Consider the following 7,598-nt stretch of genomic DNA (forward strand, 5'->3'; position numbering starts at 1 on the left):
TTTTAACCATGTAAATGTAACCTTGTCATGAAAAAAATAAGCCCTCTGTGTGGATGAGATAGAGATCTTCACTCCCCTATAATAGGATTATACATCCATACCATCTGCCCTGTAACTTTGTAGGGCCTTTCACTGTAAACATTGATATTGGTTTTGGCCACGTGAGTTGCTTTTAGCCAATAGACTATTAACCAAATGTAATCAAGCAGAGGCTTCAAATGCGCTTGTGTGGTTTAGGCTGCCCTGTTGCACTCTTGCTGTTTGTCATGAGAAGAACATGTCCAGAGTCTAATGAGGACAAGAGACACATGGAGCAGACCTGAACCCAAACTATAGCCTGGACCGGAGTCCAGTTGACCTGCAACCTAAAGCTGAGATGCCCCATGAACCCACGAACAAGAAAACTGTTCTTATAATCCACTGAAATTTTGGGGTTGCTCTGCAGCATTGTTGCTGGAGAAAACTGACTGATACACTAGATCAATGCTGTCCAAATGGTACTTTGTGCCTTGATGCCAATGTTCTGCAATCTGTGATAGCTAATTCAGTAACCACTAACCACACGTGGCCACTTGAGTACTTGAAAGATGAGTAGTGCAACTGAGGAATTGAATTTTTGATTTTATATAATTTTAATTTACATTTAAATTGTTTTAAAAAGATTTTATTGGGGAAGGGGGGAACAGGACTTTATTGGTGAACAGTGTGTACTTCCAGGACTTTTTTCCAAGTTAAGTTGTTGTCCTTTCAGTCTTAGTTGTGGAGGGTGACGTTCAGCTTCAAGTTGTCCTTTCTGTCTTAATTGTGGAGGGCACAGCTCAGCTCCAGGTCCAGTTGCCGTTTCTAGTTGCAGGGGGCGCAGCCCACCATCCCTTGAGGGAGTCGAACCAGCAACCTTGTGGTTGAGAGGATGCGCTCCAACCAACTGAGCCTTTCGGGAGCTCAGGGGCAGCTCAGCTCAAGGTGCCATGTTCAATCTTAGTTGCGGGGGCACTGCCCACCATCCCTTGCGGGACTCGAGGAATTGAACTGGCAACCTTGTGGTTGAGAGCACACTAGCCCATGTGGGAATCGAACCGGCAGCCTTTGAAACCGGCGGCCTTGGGAGTTTAGGAGCATGGAGCTCTAACCGCCTGAGCCACCAGGCCGGCCCCCCCATTTAAATTTAACCACATGTGGCTAGTGGCTACTCTGTTGCACAACACATCATTAGACAAAAGCTACGGCTGAGAGTATTTGCTCATGAAAATTATTAGCAGAAAATATATCAGAAGCTACAGTATTAGTTTCTTAGGTCTTCCATAACAAAGTAGCACAAACTGAAATGGATTTTAAAGAAAACAAAATTATTATATTCTCTCACAGTTCTGGATGCTAGAAGTCCAAAATCAAGGCATCAGCAAGGCCATGCTCTCTCTGAAAGCCGTACGAGAGAATCTGTTCCATGCCTTTTTCTTAGCTTCTGGTGTTGCTGACAATTGTTGGCTTGTAGACACAACTCCATTCCCTGCTTCTATTGTCATGTGGCATGATCCCTGTTTGTGTCTCTCTTTGTATCTCTTTTCCTCTTCTTGTAAGAACACCGGTCATATTGGGTAAAGGGTCCCTCCTGCTTCACTATGACCTCATCTTAACTAATTACATCCATGCACCTGCTACAACCCTGTTTCCAAATAAGGTCACAGTCACAGGGACCAGGGATTAGGACTTCAACATATCTTTTTAAGAGAGATACAGTTCAACCGGTAACACCTACTGAGTTTTGAGGGAGTTGTATTGCCAAGAAAACACAAGCCTGAACTCAAAAATTCTGTATGTATTTGACCCCTAACGAAACTCTAGGGTCCCAAACCTGCACCAGGAGGAAGCCAGTGTGGCAGCTGTGAAACCCCAAGGAGATACTCTCCAAGACACTCAGGAGGATAATGAATAAGAAAGAACTTCTCCGAGGGCAAAGACAAGAGCCACTGAGAACAATGGACAAAGGAGGTCTCTCTGGAAAGGAGACGCAGAGATTTCTGAGAACTTACTCCATTGACAGGGCATGGAATCCATAAATTCCTGCCCAGCACAAGTTGATCTTTGCTATAAACCACTAACTGCTGTGTGGGGAGCTTTAAAAATGCTGATGCCTGGGTCTTATCCTCAGAGTTTCTGATTTCACTGTATGGGGTGAGGCCTGGGCATGGGGAGCTTCATAATCACCCGGGTGATTATAGTAGAAAGCAAAATCTGAGCCTCAGTGCCCCAGGGTGTTGCAACTCAAGTGTGGCTTGAAGCCCAGGAGTTTCAGCATGACCTGGGGACTTGTTAGAAATGCAGAATCTCCAGCCCCACTGAAAGTGAATCAGGAAGCTGCTTCTTAACAAGATTCCCTAAGTGATTCATGTGTATATTAATGTTTGAGAAGCATGGGTCTGGTGGTCCTCTTACCAGCTCTGATTTTTATGTGAGAGGACAATACAACTTCTTTTTTGTTTAGGCCACTCTCATGTTGGTCTTTGTCCTGACTAACACACACACATTTAGGTGATCATATGATGTGTATGCTTTTGTTCCTGAGGGAGTCTGCATGGCAGGACCCAAGACTATGAAGCCATCAGAAAACTGTTGCAGAGAAACCATGTGCCACTTAGTCCGCCAAAGCTTGGCTAGGAAGATGTGATTCCAGGAACAGGCATCAACCTGGGCTCTTGAGCTATGATCCATCATGGCTGACCAAGGCTTTGCGGGCAGCCTGGCTCTGGGCTCCTTGGACCAACTGCCAGGGAAAAGGAAGAGACATCCATGTAGCTAAGAGACAAGCAGAAGATTTGGACTGGAGGCAAGGAATGCAGCACAGGGTGTCCAGCTTCCTCCCAGATTCTGCCAACCCAATGATGAAATCATTAGACATGGGGCATCTATGGCCTTTTAGTAGCCTATCCCTTTGCACATGTTGTTGATACAGCTGGAGAAGCTCTGTTCTGCCCTATATCGTCTGCCTCTAGAATCCTACTCATTCTTCTAGGCTCAGCTCAAGTCACATTGATCTTCCTTTGCTGGGGGACAGAGCAGAGTGTCCGTTCCATAAGGGGCTTGCCATGGGGCAGGTTCCCATCACCCAAGGTGAGTAAGAGCCTTGGAGAGAATGTGTTCGGTAAGTCAGTGCTGTGTCTTTCACGCATCCCTTGGCATAAGGCCTCTGCTCCAGCTGAGACCACTCTTTACATTTGTCCTCCAACCCTTAGATTTATCTGGAAAAATAGAGTTCAGTCAAGAGCAACAGAAGCTCGGTCTGTCTTCTTTACTGCTGTATCCCTGGAGCCCAGAACAGTACTTAGCCTGGTGTGTAGCCTATCGTGGATGCTCAGTAAATATTTGGTAAATTCTGTGTGCCTGCCAGAACTTATGCCAGATACTGGGTAATACTAATAATTCCTTTAATTGTGCTCTCCCTTTAGGCTCTACTTCCTTCTCTAGTCTAGACTCTGCACCCTTCACTCTGCAGCTTCCTCAGTCTCTTCACCCTGTTTCCATCCCATGCCCAGAGGATTGTTGGGGGTTGCTGGAAGTGTAAAGCTCCCCCACCCTCCCACTTCACACCCACCCCATCCCCAGTATGGCTGGGCTCCTAGCACTGCTGAATTATCCTGCTGGATATTCCTGGCCAGAGGCTCCTTCCTCGCCTGGCCTTTCTGGACCCACAACTGGCAGAGGTGGTGCCTACAGCATCACTGTGGAATTGCTTGTAGCCAGACCCTTGAAAATACTCAATCCAAACCTGTAGGAGTAAAACTAATCTCCCAAGCCTTACCTCACACCCAGGGCCAGAATTGGCACAAGGCAAGAGAGGCATTTGCTTAGAGAGCAAGATGTATGGGGATGCAAAAAATTCAACAAGCAGGCCGGCCTGGTGGCTCAGGCGGTTAGAGCTCCATGCTCCTAACTCCAAAGGCTGCTGGTTCGATTCCCACATGGGCCAGTGGGCTCTCAACCACAAGGTTGCCGGTTCAATTCCTCGAGTCCCACAAGGGATGGTGGGCAGCGCGCCCTGCAACTAAGTTTCAACAGGGCACCTTGAGCTGAGCTGCCGCTGAGCTCCCGGATGGCTCAGAGAGCATCCTCTCAACCACAAAGTTGCTGGTTCAATTCCCACAAGGGATGGTGGGCTGCGCCCCCTGCAACTAGCAACGGCAACTGGACCTGGAGCTGAGCTGCGCCCTCCACAACTAAGACTGAAAGGACAACAACTTGACTGGAGAAAAGTCCTGGAAGTACACACTGTTGCCAATAAAGTCCTGTTTAAAAAAAAATTCAACAAGCAAGATAACATTTTGTGGGATAATTTTTAAAAACCAAAATTCAGAAGTGAACGATGGTGTTCAAAGTAACACAGTGAACAAAATAATAAGATTGGAAATAAAGACAGGATTGATATTGCTAACATTTCCTCTGGCCTCAGACCCACTGTGGCTGAGCATAACACTGCTACTGGCTCTACACTATCTGAATGTCACTGTTACTGATCCCACATGCTTAAGTACTTGGGAGAGAAATATACTGATGTCTGCAACTTCGAAATGCATTTTAAAACACGGTGGATTCTTGAATGGATAGATGGATAGCGTCATAAAACGTTAATTGTTCAATCTAGGTGGTGAGTGTATAGGCATTCACCATATAATTCTTTCATTTTTTCTGTATGTTTGAAAAATTTCATAATGTTGAAGAAGAAAAAAATTAGGAGCAGTGGGAAGGACACCGAAGGCTGGTTCCTGGGGTCAAACCAGCTCTACCCTCCCCCAATCCCTGGATGTCCAGGCTGGGTTCCCCACCATGCTGGCCCTCACTCAGTGAAGACTGAGCCCTCCAGCCAGCTTGTCCCGCCCTTGACTAAAGCCTCTCTCTGGCCCTTACCCTTGAGAACCCCCTTCTCCTCCTCTAGAAAGGCCTGGACACTCTCCACTTCCTGACTGGTGTCCATGGAGCCTGCTTGGCTCCCTGCTTTCCTCCAAGATCCGTAAGTGGGGAACATAGTCCCTGGGGTACGATATGTCATTTAACAAAACATGTTTGATATATAGTATCCTCCTATGTTTAGGGGGGAAAAACAATCAAAAGCCCACTTTTAATATATGGAGGACCTGAGATAAAGTACTAGAAATAAGCAATAATTATCAACTGGACGGGGTGGTGGTAGCAGGAGGCAAGAAGCATTTAGGAACCTGGGATGAGCACAAGAGTTTACCCCAATTCTAAAGGTGAACCTTGAGGTCCCGCAGCTTGCGCTCTCGCCGCTGGGGGGCGAGGCAGGGCCGTCTCGGGACCTGCTGGCGGCGCTCCTGGGTTCCCCCCGGGGACAAGTGTCTGGGTGATTCCGGGCGGGGTCCTAGGGCACTGGGCAGGACGCACCGACACACGGCAGCTGAGGACGCCAGTGGGAACAGCTTATCAGGGTCCGCAGCGCGTCGAGGCAGGACTCATGGTAAGAACTGCAGGGGACTGATGGGAACCTGGGGACCTGAGGTGGATTTTTCTCTCTCCTCCTCAGTTCGACCCCCGAATGAATCTTGCCTGGCCAGTCCTGGGACTCCGACAGCAAGCTCACAGCTGACCAGACGAGAGCTTAGGAGCTCTTCCTTCCAAATTCTATCCATGCATTTTGTTGTTGGGGGAAAGGGTGTGGACGGGTCCCATCTATTTCCGCTCCCTGTGTCTCCCCGCGGCGAGTCGGCGGACGGGTGTCCCGACGAGTCTGTAGCGCTTCCCTTGGGCCGCTAGGAGGCTGGCGCTCCCGCCCTAGCCATCCTCGGGACGGGCGCGGGGAACTCGAGCTCCTGCAAGCTGAGCACAAAGCCCGGAACCGCGATGACGTGGAGCGGAGCCAGGCGAGTCCGCGGAGGTGGCAGCTGCCAGTGTCTCATTTGTCCTTTTAACGACGGGAAGGACCGAGCTGGTGCAGCGTGACGCTCCTACCTTCCCTTCCATTGCAGAAGCCCGGGCTTTTTCCGAAGGCTGCACACCGTGCTCGGACTCAGAGCGCACCCCAGGGTCCAAGGAGCCGATGAGGAAGAGTGGGAGGCGGGGCAGGCGGAGGAATGGTCAGCTCCCCAAGCCTGGACACTTCGGAGAGCGTAGGGGCCTGGAAACTGAGGATCTTCGGGCCAGCTCCGGATCCTGAACGCGCGACAATAGTGACAAAGGGGCATTAGGGGAATGACAGCAGACATCTCAAGTGGCCCGTTTAAACCGTCAGAGCCGCGGACCGCCGAGGCGACCGGATCTTATCCCCTTTCCGCTCCCACTCCCCGTGGGCGACTGCGATGTCAGCTCAGGTGCGGGCATGCTCACACGGAGGCTCTGCACACACACGCACGCACACACATTCATTAAGGCTCTCACAAGACACAAATATAGCCTTCCCCCACCCACACGCATAGCTCCATACAGGCGCGCGCTCTCTCATCCACGCACACACACCTACGCCCATCGCAGTCCGCAGGGAGAAATGGACACCGCACTTCGGCATTCTCTCGGTTTTCTCTCGTGCTTCTGGAGAAATCGTTCCAAACGGGCCTCTGCCTAGGGGGTGAAGACCAAGAACCTCCCGCGTGGCTTCTCCGGCAGTGAGAGAGGACTCCGGGAACGGCCCAGCTTTCTTGCGCTCCCGGATCCCACCTGGAAACCGGCTTTCCAACCGTTCCAGAACGGTCCTTCCTGGAGGCAGCTCTGATGGTGCCCCTGGAGTCGGATCTGCACACACAAAAGGACTGGATCCTCTGGGGAATTCAAGTAAGCACATTCTCAAACAGGCTGTACAAGAAAAGGGGATTTCCCGTGGCGCGCAAATGGCTCAGGGCTGATTCTACACAGCCAGGTCTCTCCAATGTGGCGTGAAACCTCAGCCTGGACTTGGGAGCAGGTAGGAGTTCTCCAGGGTGAGAAATGCCTGCAAGGCCAGGTGCCAGGTTCGCATCTAGCCCTAGGTACCCCTGGAACTACACAACCTGCTGCTGACTCCTTTAAAGCTCTCTTTACAATTGGCAGTCATGTTGTGAATGTCTGTGTGTCCTTGTTTATTGCCTGTCTCTCCTATACTAGACTGCAAGCTCCAGGCAGGGCTGAATTTGTTTCTCCTGGAACCCAGCTTCATCCCAGTTCTGATGGGCTGTCTATACATATTCATTGAACAAATGGGCAGGGCTTTTGTACACAAATAAAAACTTTTTTCTTTCTTTTCTTTTCTTTTCATTTTTTTTTTTTTTTTTTTAGAATTGGAGGTTGAGAGCACCCACCACGTTCTCAGATGGATCCAACTCCCCGGGAGAGATTCCAAACAAAAGTCCTGGCGACTGAGGGGCCCAGGCCAGTAGAGAAAACTACTCCTTCCCGAGTCCCCTGGGCACCTTCAGAGCCTCGCCTTGGTGTAGACCAACATCCTTTTTCCTCCCTAAAGCTTTCCCCGGACCCTTTAACTACATATAGCTGCTCCTTCCACCCCCACCTGCTTCACCAGACCGACCAGAGATTCCCTCCCCACCCCCTACCCCCCACCCCCAGCCAGCGAGCGCGCAGGGATCCCAGCGGGTTCAAAACGCAGAACTGACACGAGACCG

The sequence above is a fragment of the Rhinolophus hipposideros genome, assembly GCF_964194185.1.
Source record: "Rhinolophus hipposideros genome assembly, chromosome: 22".
In the NCBI taxonomy this organism is placed as follows: domain Eukaryota; kingdom Metazoa; phylum Chordata; class Mammalia; order Chiroptera; family Rhinolophidae; genus Rhinolophus; species Rhinolophus hipposideros.